At 36.7% G+C, this 15,431-nt stretch overlaps 1 pseudogene; it reads left to right on the forward strand.

Annotated features, from left to right (window-relative positions):
- The first annotated feature begins 10,260 nt into the window (after positions 1-10,260).
- On the forward strand, positions 10,261-12,884 carry LOC107702982 (uncharacterized; annotated as a pseudogene).
- The last annotated feature ends 2,547 nt before the right edge of the window (positions 12,885-15,431 follow it).

Consider the following 15,431-nt stretch of genomic DNA (forward strand, 5'->3'; position numbering starts at 1 on the left):
ATGATTTGGATAATGGGTAAAAAAAAAAAAAAGAGTTAAATATTTTAACCCTATACTGTTAGACTTACCTGAAAAACTAAAAAGCAATTTATTTAATTCGAAGGCATGTCGTTATTTTTTATTTGTGCTATCATTATTAATTTCTTTATTTGTTCTTATTTTATTACTGACTGCTTACTTGTCATTTGTTATTCAATTCAAAGTTTGAAATAAACGGCAAAGCGCAGTGCCCTTAACGCACACTAAATCCACACTATCTCATATACCGCTCCGGGGTGCTATTCCAGGCTTAGTGTATCCCATCATGCATCATGTTCTGGAAATAAATGATAATAAAGCTGTCTCGTGCTACTGCACCAAAATTACCCCACTGTAAAATAAAAAAAAAAAAACACCGAGCTAAAAAAGTAATAAAAAAGACATTAATTAAAAATGTACAGTAATTATTTGTTTTAAAATGTACTGTCTTTAATATATTATAAGTAAAAAGTTTGAAATAAGAAAAAAATGTGTTTAATAATTAACACTAGGCCTGTCGCGATAACTACTTTTTGTTATGCGATATATTGTCCCAGAAAGAATAGCGATAAACAACATTATTGTCATTTTAAGACAATTTTATGCCACTGAATATAAAAGCATAATAATAAAAGTAGGCCTACACACTTTCAAAAACAACCATTTCATTCTTTAGATCATAGAAGTGAAGTGTCAAAAAATTTAATATCCTGAATAAAAAACTTGAATAAAGAGTAAATAAACATTTTCTAAAAAAATAAAATAAAATAAAAAAAGTGCAAAGTAACAAGTAGAAAAAAGTAAAGGTGCACACTATTGCTGAAAACACAAACCCGAGTTAGCAGTCAGATGTCTGTATGAACGAAGGCACAGAAGCCTCAACAAGCCATATCTGCTGATAAAAAAAAAGTATTTAATGTGCACCATTTTGCGCTGTGACGTTTTAATTGGCACCAGAACAATGGATTGCGGCTTTGAAATCGAGTGCATTTGGATTTATTCTGTAGTTGTCAGGAAAACACAATAACGCCTCAAATGGCGCCTTTTTCACCTGCTGATGACCGCTCTGTGTTTGAAGGAACTGCCCAAGCCCTGCTTTGCTTTCGCCTCCGACACGGAGAACAGACAACACGACAACACGATCTGCAATATGTTGGTGACATTCATAATCATGTAAACATAACGGGCGATATATTGCGTCACCAGACATTATTGAGGTCATGTACATATATTGTGCGTTAAGTCGATATATTGATTATTGCGACAGGCCTAGTTTCAGGCCACATTTATACCCTTTTAATGTTGCAAACACATAGTTCCACCACATGATGGCAGTCACTCACACCACCAGGACTGCAGGAGGACACAGCAGACGATTCAGAGGAAGGAAACTGTGATACCACACACTTCACTAAATGACATGTGATCAACTGAGGTGGTGTGGAGGAGAAAAACGTAATCAGCAGAATGAGACTGGCCTCCAGCAAGCAGAACTGGAACTTGCTATTTCTGTGTGTGGCAGACCAGTGTTCATTTCAGTTAACTTACCTCCAACATTATGTAAATCAAACACAACCGCTCATAATTGTGAACTAATTCAATCACTTCCTAATTATTAACATTGTTAAATGAATATTTTTTTATTATTATTTTGTTTTTGTTTGAAATAAACAGAGAACATCCATCTTTTGGTAAGAGTAGTAGTCACAATTTCAACCTGTAGCCAACTTATTTGGGGATATAATATTCATAAATTAGTTTCCACAAAGAACCCAATTGTTCACTTTTAAGACGTTACTGTTGTGATTAGTAATTAATTGGTTATTCTTTATTAATTGGTCATAGTTCACAAGTAGTTCTCAATGAGGATATATTGTTTTATTAATTATCAAATATCTAATAAGGAACTACCTTTGTCCTAAATTTGCTACTACTTACTGCTTAGTTAATCTTGCTTCTATATTAGTTAATAGTATTAAGTTAAGTGTTAATGTAGTACTACCTATTACTTCCTGCGTAGTTACTTGTTAACAACGGACCATTATTCTAAAGTGTTACCGACAAGCCTAATGCTCGCTAGTTGCAGAGAATTTGATAAAAGTCGATTTTCAAAAATGGCGACAGAACAACCGCATGCCTATTTCAAAATTGCTAACTCTACTAAGTTTTGATTAATATGTATTATTTCGTCTATTTTTTATTTTATTTGAGAAATACATGTTTTATGTGTAAATAGCAAGCATGATCTAAGTTGGTAGCAGGTGTAAAGCTGATTGGACACAATAAATATTGTGTGAGTGTCATACAATCAAGATTGAAATATTAGTCACTGAACTTTTGATCATTTGCTTTCTAACTATAATTTCCAGAATTTAAATGCATAACTGGATGTCATGTCTAAATGGAAGCGAATTAGTCCTGTGGAGGATGCCACTACACACATTCTGTCTGGCAAAGACAAACCATGCTTTGAGGAGAGATTCATTAACTCTCATAAAGGTTAGTAACAGTATTTCAATGCTTCTTTCATCCCATTCCACAGGAAGATACTGTAGCAGATTGGGAATCGTTCTAAATCTGCATCCGCTCTTAACAGTAATACAGTCATAAGATAATTGCACAAAATGCATGTGTAAAGCTGTATTACATTGAATAGTCTAATTTCAGTAGGTATTTTACTGGTATTCTTGAGATGATTCGTTATTGTTGCTACAGTTGCTGTTGTGGGCTGTGCAACTGAATGAGCAGCTTTTCACATAGGTTTAAACTGACCAGATGTTGGAAGAAGGTTGCATGTCCTGTAATTAATGTGTGCATGCCCTTTAAAGGCCAGGTCAGTTGAATAAAGAACCACTTAATTTCTACAGAGACACTTAACATTCAACACCATGCCATCTCTATCTCTATCTTAGGTAGAGGTGTGTTTGCTAGCATGTCCATTGACAAAGGATGCTTCATTCTTGAATACCGTGGAGAGTTACTTTCCCAAGAGGAGAGCCAAACATGACAGAATAGATACAATGAAACAGAAAATACCTTCTTGTTTGACTTTGATTGGAATGGAAGACAATGGTGGTAGGTTTTGGGAATCATTTTGATTGATTATTTTTGACTTATTGGAATCAAATTGTTGATTTGATTTGTCAAATGTTTTTTCCTCTCTCCCATTTTAGCATTGATGCCTCAAAAGAAGATGGTTCACTTGGGAGACTAGTGAACGATAATTACAAGACTCCTAACTGTAAAGTGAAAAAAATAGGTGTTGAAGGCAAGCCACATCTGTGTTTGTTTTCAATTAAGAACATAGCTTCAGGAGAAGAATTAACATACAACTACGGAGATTCAAACTGACCATGGCGTACTCTGGTAATCAGGTCTCTATTTAGTTTGTGTTGGTATTGTTGAGTAATGTGTTAGTTGACTTTCTGTGTTTTATTACTTGATGAACAGAACAGAACAGAACAACTTAAACGGTCTCTGGACTGTCTATTAAATAGTAATGATGCAGTATTGAAACAGCATTTCATGGTGCAGTCATACACAATTTTTTTTGTTGAAATGGCCTTCAAATATTCAGAGCATGTTCTCTCTTTACAGGTGAACCGAGCAACCCCTCACAGTGAAGAGTACATGCCATGTACATGCCAACTGAAGTCCCAAGCCAACTGAACAGGTAGACATGTTTGGTTTAAGCAGGCGCGGCTCGTCTATATGGGCAGGTGGGCAGAGCTCCACCAAAATATTCATCCAAAACATAGACCTCTATATAAACTGAATCAGTAGTAAATTGTAAATGTGTTCAGCATTCTGCAACAAATATTTTTCGGATTTTCTAGACTATTTTAAGTCGTAAAGTAAGCAGTATATATTAAAATCCCTCGCATGGCTTACATGATACTAAGCGGGGCAGACGGTGCCAGCGCCCCACAATTTTGCAGGTCAGTAACTAGTTGTCATACCTGGTTTTTTCTATGTGGAGTAGTGGATCAAATTAACAAAGTAGGCTATACGTTAAATCCTTTAGTTTAAATGTGCTCACATGAATAGCCTTTATATGGTTCTGTTCTGTTGTTTGTTTATTCTGAGAATAGACATATGATCGTCTTTCCTCACCCGAATTGCTCCACAACTTGAAACATTTTAAATCAACTTGGAGGTGATAAATATTATATTAAGGCAATTATTATACAGCATTTTATGCGTGTAACATTACTTCGAGCCTGTCAATCAACATTAGCGTGCCACCCACAGGATAACGCAAGGACATTACTGCCAAAATTTTCTCCCCATGTGTTCAGAGATTAGAATATAAAGCTTACAAAATGTTTTTCATATATTAGCGCTACGACCCAGAATCTGCCCCACCTAAATTTATGGCTAGGAGCCGCTATTGGGTTTAAGTCAAGCTCTTGATCTTCTGATAAGGCGCAACGCCCTCAGTAGAATTTAAATCGAATCTATTTTAGTATTGATTAGGGATGCACCGAAATGAAAATTCTTGGCCGAAGCCGAAACCGAACAAAATGAAATACTGGGCCAAATACCGAACACGGTTTTACGAGTTTTTTTTCCCCATGTATTTTGCCAATTTTTTTTCACTATTGCATGAATTAAATAGCCAAAATGTGCTTGTTACTGTTTTGTCTTGCTTTTCAAAGAAAAAAAATTACAAAACAACAATTTAAAAATATTTAACACTGAACATTTTTAACATTCTAACAGACACTATACCAACAAAGCACAATTTAGCTTAAAATGAATGATTTAGTAAAATAATATTTTTTGGCGATCAGACCCCCTTCTTGAATCAGGCATGTATTTTTTTACTGTACAATTAAAAGCAGCCTTGCTGAGAAGAGACTTCCTTTAAAACATTAGAAAAATGTTATAATAAATGTATTAACAGAGCTTTTGAAATGATTATTATCATTATTATTGTCTTATAATATTTATTATTTATATATTAAATAAATATTTTATTTTATTTTACAGAACAGCAGTAAATTTACAATACTAACATTTATGAATGTTGATAGAGTTCTTACTTTTATTTTGGCGGAAACGTGCAGGAAGACCTCAATGCTTATTTTTGTTGACAGCAGATTTATAAATGAGTCTCATTACGAATACGTCACATGTATCGCATTGTCACATGCCTTGTAAAAATTAATAAAAATGTGACTGAGCAACTGACGAGTAACACTGTTTCAGAAATGATTATTATCATTATTATTGTCTTATAATATTTATTATTTATATATTAAATAAATATTTTATTTTATTTTACAGAACAGCAGTAAATTTACAATACTAACATTTATGAATGTTGATAGAGTTCTTACTTTTATTTTGGCGGAAACGTGCAGGAAGACCTCAATGCTTATTTTTGTTGACAGCAGATTTATAAATGAGTCTCATTACGAATACGTTGAACATATCGCATTGTCACATGCCTTGTAAAAATTCATAAAAATGTGACTTAGCAACTGACGATCGCAGATTTTCCTAGCACTTTGAACTTTGAACCCTGGTTAACAAGCAGATCTGCCGCGAGTTTGTGCAGCGCTGTCAGAATACATGCAATGCATGCGTGTATTAGAAAACATAATGTTCTGCAGTTTATTTACTAATTGTTTAAAGCCATTTAGCGATTTCAGTCATCATACAGTAAACAGCAACAATCACCCTTCCTCTTCTCATTGAAGACATGCGCTGCAGCACTAAACAGTCTCTCGCTGTCGGTGCTTGTAATGATTTTTGCGTCTTTCTCCGTCAGTTTAAATGCTTCAACACTGCTGACATGTGTGCTGCATTATAAAGAGTGTGCGCCTCTCACTCTGCGCTGGTTGCTATTTTGTTCGGTACAATTTATTCAGTCTTTGCACTTATTCGGCCGAACACCGAAGGACCATTTTTTGCTATTTTTGGCCGAATAATTTCGGTTGCCGAACATTCGGTGCATCCCTAGTATTGATTAATAGGCTTATTTTTAACATAATAAGAATGTCCTCATTTTTAAACTGTGAGGTTGAGGATTCCATGAATGTGTGATGAGAGCCTGTCCACTGTACTGACATTGATGTGGTGTGAAACGTGCCATGCGTGTGTGGATGTCGTGATGTTTCTCCAGTATGAAATAAATATAGTGTGTTTGTCTTAATTATGGATGATTGGTGTGGACTCAAATGGAATGTGTTTTGTATGCTTTCACATGTTACAACGATGACTGTAAAGAGAGTTACAGATCCATTTGCTGTTGATTATCTTTGTAACTGGTTGTTTCTGCCCTGATCTAATGTGTATGTTCTTATTTAATCAGATTGGGAGTCATTTGTCTGAACCAAGGCCTTCAAATAGTGATCAATGCACTGACCGCAACAGTGACCATTCATCCTCAGCTTCTGACACGAAAGCTCTCTCCAAGATCATTCTGTGTTCCCATTATACTTGATTTGTAAATACATGTCTATGATTTTGCAAAAACGACTTTATCTTCTTGCTGGAGTTTAATGTTGTTTTGTTACTTGCTACCTGGTGTCTGTGAGAACAAAACACGGGCGTAGAAAAGACTAAATTGTTGTTAACGTGCACAGTAACTGAAATTTAAAACTGTTAAAAGAAAGGCTCAATAACTGTTGCACAGATATAACACACTACGCATCAATTTCTCTTCCCTTTGTGCTTTGCAGTTTTTAACACGACGTAACATAAACTCTAGTGTGAAGGCGCACGACTCGCCGTCGCTTTCGATCACACGTGCAAAGAGCGAGAGCGGGCGAGAGTCTTACATAACATGCAGAACGGATGCGCTGCATGTAAACGATATACGTTGTTGTATTCCTTTGGAATTCTTCAGCTTTTAAGAACTGCCGGGTTTTCCTGTAGTAGGCGGAACTTATCCGCAAACGACAATCTCATTGGCTGGTGCTCACCTATTATCGTCCCTGTTGTCATAGAGCCAATCAAGTGGTTGGGGATTATTTGGAGGCCATGATTGACAAAGGCCAGGGGGGCAATTTGGCCAGGACACCGGGGTTACACCCCTACTCTTTACGAGAAGTGCCATGGGATTTTTTTTAATGACCACAGAGAGTCAGGACCTCGGTTTAACATCTCATCCGAAAGACAATATAATAAAAGAAAATAAATATACATAGGCCTATATTTTTTCATATTTGTTTACTTTATTTTTCTTTATAATTAAGTATTCTGTATCTAGTAGATTGTGAAAGAATGATTATCAGTTCCACACAGAGCTATATAAATCTACATTTATTTAAATGAGGGAAAAAACTTCACTGGTATCGGTATCAGCCAATACTGAACCCTAGGTATCGGAATCGGTATCGGAGGCGAAAAAGGCGGATCGGAGCATCCCTAATGGGAAGTCAAACACAACGAAAGTGGGACGAAACAGCGCGGTATGAAAGTGTTCATGCTCAATGGACCGAGTTGCGTGACTCGACAGCGCAGAGAGGACATGTTTACTAGCGCCACTGAACTGACGGCGCGGCGCGAACATTACTCTCCGCAGAAGTTCGTGTTTTTTTCCTGCACGTAACATAATGAAGATCAGTATTAAGTTGTTACATTTCTTTTCCTTACCTTTCTACTACATGTAACTAAACAGTTGTACTTTGAAGAACTGCACATATAAAATATATAAGACTTTTATAAATTTACAATACCATCGTCCTCGAGGAGCACACCCAGCTTCTAGTAGGCTATATATATTATATTTTAAATTTTGTACTTAGTTATTATTTTTGTTGTCGTCAAGTTCTACATTCAGCACAATATTGCCCATTTTAAATTTGAACTATTATTGAATAGTATATACAGTGGGTACGGAAAGTATTCAGACCCCCTTCAATTTTTCACTCTTTGTTATATTGCAGCCATTTGCTAAAATCATTTAAGTTAATTTTTTTTCCTCATTAATGTACACACAGCACCCCATATTGACAGAAAAACACAGAATTGTTGACATTTTTGCAGATTTATTAAAAAAGAAAAACTGAAATATCACATGGTCCTAAGTATTCAGACCCTTTGCTGTGACACTCATATATTTAACTCAGGTGCTGTCCATTTCTTCTGATCATCCTTGAGATGGTTCTACACCTTCATTTGAGTCCAGCTGTGTTTGATTGCTCGCGGACAGCCGTGCACCCCGTCCGCGTACAGGCAATTTTTTGAGACTGCGCGAACGGTCCGCGTACAACAGCGCATGCGCGAGGTGAACGTTGCGATAGAGCGCAAGTCAAACTGCGCCTGTGTCGAGCTCGTCCGTCCGCACTCATCCGCGGTTGAGTATACTTTGAAAGCTGTGCGGACGCGGCTGTGCAAGTAAAGTGAAACTGTGGAAAGTGAAGTATACTCGGGCCTTCAGGCAGCCTTATCAGTGGCGCACGAAATGCGACGACGATGTAATCGGTGCCTAAAAAGTATCGAACTCGATACCCAGCCCTAATTGTGTTTTAGGTTTATCGGAAAACACATGAAAATTAACCATGATTTTATTACACTAACCTGTTAACTATATATTTGTAGTTAAACTGTGGGTTAAAAAAAAAGACAATCAATCCATGGTTACTGCACTTTTACTATAGTAAAACTATTGTTAATTTCTGTATTTCTGTAAGGGAAAATTAATGTCCTGACAGAAAAGTTTCAGTACATTTTACTCTTTTTTTTTCAAGTATAATCATATGCTACATTTACACAAATATCCTTAAATGTAAAATTAACTTAAAATATGCCTTGAGGAACGAAACCATAAAATATTTTAATTCTAAGAGGATAGTAGAAGTTTCTGCTGTGAACGTGACTACCTACTAAATATAGGCTATACGTGCTTCAAAGTAGCTAACACTACTGTTTACATGTAGTAATATGAAAGATAATAAGCAAAAGAAATGTAATAACTATAGTAAAACCATTGTTAATTTCCGTATTTCCATAAGGGAAAATGTATGTCCTGACAGAAAAGTATCAGTACATTTTACTCTTTTTTTTTCAAGCATAATCATATGCTACAGTTACACAAATATCCTTAAATGTAAAATTTACTTAAATATGCCTTGATGAACGAAACCATAAAATATTTGAATTCTAAGAGGTTAATGGAAGTTTCTGCTGTGAACGTGATTACTAAATATAGGCTATACGTGCTTCAAAGTAGCTAACACTACTGTTTACATGTAGTAATATGAAAGATAATAAGTAACTCTTCATTATGTTATGTGCAGGAAAAAAACACGAACTTCTGTGGAGAGTAATGTTCGTGCCACGCTGTCAGTTCGGTGGCGCTAGTAAACACGTCCTCTCTGCGCTGTCGAGTCGGTCGCGCAGCTCGGTCCATTGACAGGTCAGCATGGCGCGAACACTTTAATACCGTGCTGTTTTGTCTCACTTTTGGGTTGTTTGGCTTCCCATAAGTTTCAGCACAAAATAAACATGACTAAACATCCGAAGGTAAGTTAAAAGAGTAACTTTACAATCCGTATCCTGTCTCGTGTAATCGCTCAATCAGTGTTTCAGCCACGCAAAGAAGTCAATATAACGTCTTGTAAACAATGTCATGTAACGTCACATTTACCTCAGAAAAACATATTCGGTGACCATAAACTCATTATATTTCAAAAAACGAATTGAAGTACAAGTATTATTATGTAGCTAATTGTAACTTTATTATTTTAAAACTTCAATTTTAGGAGTTGTATATTAGCCTACAAATCAGTCAATTTTAACCTTCAGTATTATAGTAATGTTGTACCAACTGGCTCTCGTGTATATTTTACAGCATTAGTTGAGAGATTTTTTTTCCTTGAGAAAATTTGGCATGTACTGTGTACCTGATATGTATCCAAAATAATCGATATTGAACCGAATCGAATTGGTAATCGAATTGAATCGCAAGCTTGTGAATGAGAATCGAATCGAATCGTGAAATTTGTGTAAAAACCCAGCCCTATATTTCATAGTTTGTCCTCATTTTTAAACTGTGAGGTTGTTTGAGGATTCCATGAGTGTGTGATGAGAGCCTGTCCACTGTACTGACATTGATGTGGTGTGAAACGTGCCATGTGTGTGTGGATGTCCTGATGTTTCTCCAGTATGAAATAAATATAGTGTGTGTTTTTCACAGTGGATACTGTTCTCTCTTTACAGGTGAACAGAGCAGTCCCACGCTGTGAGGAGAACACACCTTTGGAGGAAGATATATGTCTTCTTTCCAACATGAGCAAGAAGCCAACTGAACAAGTAATGCCATGTGTTACATTAACCAAGCTCCAATTAAGTAATAATTTGGCCAGTTTAAAAAAAAATGTCAACATACTTCAAGTTCTGAACTACCTATTTATAAACCACAGGTACTATATAGGTTTGCTGCCCAGGTAAACAGACTGAAAGAACATCATGACAAATGTGCTCAATGCTATGAACAACTGTCAACAAGAACACTTGAAACTGAAAGAGGGGTGACTGATTACTCACAGAATGATGAATCTGAGGTATGTGCTAGTTTTTTTGTTGGTGGGGGCATCGAAATGGCTTTCAGTATTCATATGCTTAATATTCCTCATAAGGGCATTTAATACAATAATGTTTTTCCCACAGATATCTTGTGAGGAATCCTCCTTTTCTGACTACAGTGACAAAGAATATATCCCTGATACAGACGATAGCTCATCAGACAACAGTTGTGAAAGTGAAGAACTAAATATCTGGCATGCTGAGCCAGTGAAGGGAGGTGCTGTAGAGTTTAAGAGTACAACAGACACGAGTACAAGCTCATCCTATCACAGTTCCACATCTGTGACATCAATGCCTACTAAAGTGCAAAAAAATAGATACAAGAAGATACAATATTGCGCCTATTGTCAGAAGCCATACTCTAAAATCGCACGGCACTTGGAGTTTGTTCATCGCAATGAACTTGAGGTAGCTAAGGCATTCAGCTTTGATAAAATGTCAAAGGAAAGAAGAGTGAGATTATGCCTTTTGAAAAGTAGAGGGAACTTTGCCCATAATGCTGCAGTTTCAAAAGCCGGAAACGGGGAAATGGTTGCTTGCAGACAGCCCAAAGAAGTAAAATCTACCTATGACTTCACTCACTGTATCCACTGTCAAGGTCTGTACAACAGAAAGACACAATGGAGACACATCCGAACATGCCCCCAGAACCCCAAAAATGAAAACCGCACAATTGGGCAGAAGAGAGTTCAGTCAATCAACAGCTTGACCCTTCCTCCACCAGTGGATGTTAGCAAAACTCTATGGACCATTGCTTGTGAGATGGTGAATGATGAAGTTTCAGATGTTGTCAGAAATGATCGATACATTCTTCTTTTAGGGGAGCAGATGTACAACAGGCTGAAGTCACATTCAGGAAGAAATGACTACATTAAGCAGAAAATGAGAGAAGTAGCAAGGTTACTCATCACCGCCAGATCACTGACACCCATTCATAATATGGTGGACTTCATCCAACCCTGCAACTTTCCTCACGTTATAAAAGCACTAAGAGCAGTGGCAGGATTCAGTGAGGAGACAAACACCTACAAGATTCCATCACTGGCACTGAAGCTTGGACACAGCTTGGTGAAGATTGCCAACTCCGTGGAATGCAATGCACTGATGTCAGGACGCGACACGGCTGCAGAGTGTGCACGAAACTTCAGACGTTTGTATGAAAGCAAATGGAATGAGGCAGTGTCTGCAGCTGCACTGACTACTCTGGGTGAGGCTAAATGGAATAAGCCACAAGTCCTACCATTTACAGAGGATGTCAAAACACTGCACTCATCTTTGAACTCAAAACAACAGGAGTATGTGGATGCTCTACAAGAAAAACCAAATGGCAAAAACTTTGCCAATCTTTGCAAAGTCATGCTAACACAGATCGTTATTTTTAATAGACGAAGAGAGGGTGAAGTTTCCAGGATGAATATTCAATCTTACACGTCTAGAGACCAGGCACCAATGCACAAAGATATCGCTGTTGGACTCAGTGACTTTGAGAAAAAGCTTTGTGGGTACTTCCAAAGGGTGGAAATACGTGGTAAGAGGGGTAGGAAGGTACCAGTGTTGCTGACCCCTAATATGGTTGTGGCCATGGATCTCCTTGTAAACATGAGAGAAAAGTGTCAAGTTCCTGTTGAAAACCAGCATTTGTTTGCTCGTCCAGGTGCTCTGTCTCATTATCGTGGTGGAGACTGCATTCGCCAGTATGCACAAGCCAGTGGAGCAAAGCATCCAGATTCCCTTTGCTCAACAAAGCTGCGTAAGCAAGTAGCTACAATGTCCACAGTATTAAACCTAAAAGACAATGAGATGGATCAACTGGCCAACTTCCTTGGTCATGATATCAAGAGTTAATCGGGAGTTCTACCGCCTCCCTGAAAGCACTCTACAGCTTGCAAAGATTAGTAAACTCCTCATTGCAATGGAAAAAGGGAAACTGCCCGAACTCCAGGGTAAAGGATTAGATGGTATAACAATAGATCCACAAGGTAAATATAATTGTGTAATATGCATTTTAACACAATCGGTAATCATGATTAGTTGTATTTCACAATAATGTATATTCTGTAGAGTATTAGGAGTGGTGTCAATATTTCCTAAAATATCAAACATTGGCAGGTAATTTAATACAGAAGCAATGTACTAGAAGTTTAGCTTCACAGATTTTTGTAATAGGCCACATCGAGAGAAAATGAAGTAGAAATGGTGTGATAGTGGCATTCAACAGCTTTATGCTTTTGTCTTAATCAGATGAAATGGATGTGTCCAGCAACAGTTCCAGTGATGAGGCAGAACCGCAAACTTCAAACTGCAGAAAGAGTATGAGGATCATATGAATGGTACATGCGTTTATTGCAATTCTATACATTATTATTCCTCCAGCTCTGCCTTTACTCCATTACTCTGGATAATTACGCTGGATAGGAAGTGTACATTTCAGCGATTGCATGAGTCACTGTGCTGTATTTTAGATTGTTGCTCGTTTTTTCCACTATCAGCAGGCAACCTGCAAGACGAGGGACCTCAAGACGAGGGACTCAAAGTATCTTCAAAGAAAAAGGCCAACCAGGGTATAAGAAAACGTATTGTAACTCACTTGACTAAAGTCTTGGCCTCTGCTAATCTTTGTCTGCTTTTTAAGTTAAAGTCATAAGAATACCACATTTATTGTAAAGATACTGGAGTGCAATATTAAGAGAATTAACATAGCCTTGCAAAGTAGTGCAATAAAGCATTGGCATGTTCTTATTATTCAGGTAAAGACTTGAATAATTGATTATTGAAATGCTTCATTATAGGCTCCCAGAAAGCACATGTACTTACTTACTCGTCAACATGGTCCCAATATGTAGGTATGATTTAGACATCAGTGTGTGTGTGTGTGTGTGTAGCTCAGGACTAACTCTTCAACATGGTCCCAATATGTAGATATGATTTAGACATCAGTGTGTGTGTGTAGCTCAGGACTCACTCTTCAACATGTTCCCAATATGTAGGTATGATTTAGACATCAGTGTGTGTGTGTGTAGCTCAGGACTTACTCTTCAACATGGTCCTAATATGTAGGTATGATTTAGACATCAGTGTGTGTGTGTAGCTCAGGACTCACTCTTCAACATGGTCCCAATATGTAGGTATGATTTAGACATCAGTAATTTGGTGGAAAGGGAGTTGTTGCTGAACTTGCTTGCTATAGACGAATTACATTTATAGATATATACAGTATCTTGAGTCTGGCACTCTCAAAAACAGAGTATTACTATATAGCATTGGTATGTAACAAAGTTTTATGGGTCTTTGTTCTCTCTGGCTTTGACTGATTTGCCTTGTATTTTAGGAATTAAATTTAATTTAATGTTTTTTTTTTATTAGGAACAAAAGTCAGTGTCAAAAGGAAGTGGTCAGAAGAAGATGTTGGGGCGGTTGAAAAGCATATGATGCATTTCATACGCAGCTGTCGAGTTCCTGGGAAGACTGACTGTGTCTCGTGCCTGTTGGCCGAACCTGGGGCACTGAAAAACAGAGACTGGTCTGCTATTAAGTTTTATATTAATAACAGAATTACTGCTTTGAAAAGACAACAGAGTCGGTAGGCCAGATTTTTCTATACATTTATATGGTTATATTAACCATTTACTAAGGATCTGTTTGATTATTTCATGATGCTATGTTTTTAAGACAACTTGCAACAGATTTGTAAATCGTTAGCATATTACTTAATCATTTGTGAATGTAAAGTCATGTTTTGTAAATGATTAGGTAATCATCATCTAATCACTTGTAAATGATTTATAACTTAATCTACAAGACGGATAAAAATATTAACATATCACTTATTAATCATTTATGAACGAATAGTCATGTTTTGTAAATGATTAGTTCACCATTAACTAATTACTTGTAAATGAATTAACAAAACATACATAAATTGTTAGCATATCACTTATTAATCGCTTATGAATGTTTTGTAAATGATTAGTTCATCATTAACTAATCACTTATAAATGACTTACAACTGAACATTATTATAAAGCGTTACCTTTTGTTAGGGTATCAGTTCCGGGAGCCCAATTCCATTGCCTAACACTGAATGTTTTCACATGTTTGTTTGTTTGTTTCTGCAATTGGGATGCTGTTTTATAATAAATGTTGCTTGTTGCTACAGCAATAAAACCATTCTTGTGAATTCAGTAGTGGATCTATACTTTATGTAATAGGTTGCCCTTTGCTATTATGATAAATATCTCGCTTTAGTGAGTGTCTGGAAGAGCACTATTACTGCAAAACAAATAGCTTTTTTAGTGGGTGGTTTATTTCAGCATGTTTAGAACTAAGAAATGCAGATCAAATGGACAGCTTTTAATAGCCGCTGTGAAAGGTGTTTCTGTTTTATTGCATTGTCTCCAGTCAAACTCTGTACTTCACAGCAAAACAATTTTTTTTATCAGTATGATTATCTTGTACCAATATGTAGGTATGATTTAGACATCAGTGTATGTGTGTTTATATGTCCTGAAAGGTGATGAAATTAATATTTGTCCTCATGTAGGTAAAAAATTGGGTTGTGCAAAAATATGCTTTAAATGAAAATCTCAGAAAAAACAGACGACTCTCATAACAAGGCCACTGACAACCTAAAACTGTTTTCAGCTTGGCTCTAGCAGCTTTACAAAGGCATGTCCCCATATGTGACGTATTTTTCATACGTACTAGTTTTTCACAAAAACGCGTATGTGTGTGTGTTTGTGTTACATTAGCATCATGATAATAAAACTGAATAACCTGCATGTGTGTGTGGGTGTTTAGGCATGTTTGTTAACGTCAGTCATAAGGGCCTTTCGCACCGCTTTAGTTCCAGAACTAAATGTACAGTACTAAAGTAC

Source organism: Sinocyclocheilus anshuiensis, unplaced genomic scaffold (genome assembly GCF_001515605.1).
Source record: "Sinocyclocheilus anshuiensis isolate Anshui unplaced genomic scaffold, SAMN03320099.WGS_v1.1 scaffold1039, whole genome shotgun sequence".
NCBI lineage: Eukaryota > Metazoa > Chordata > Actinopteri > Cypriniformes > Cyprinidae > Sinocyclocheilus > Sinocyclocheilus anshuiensis.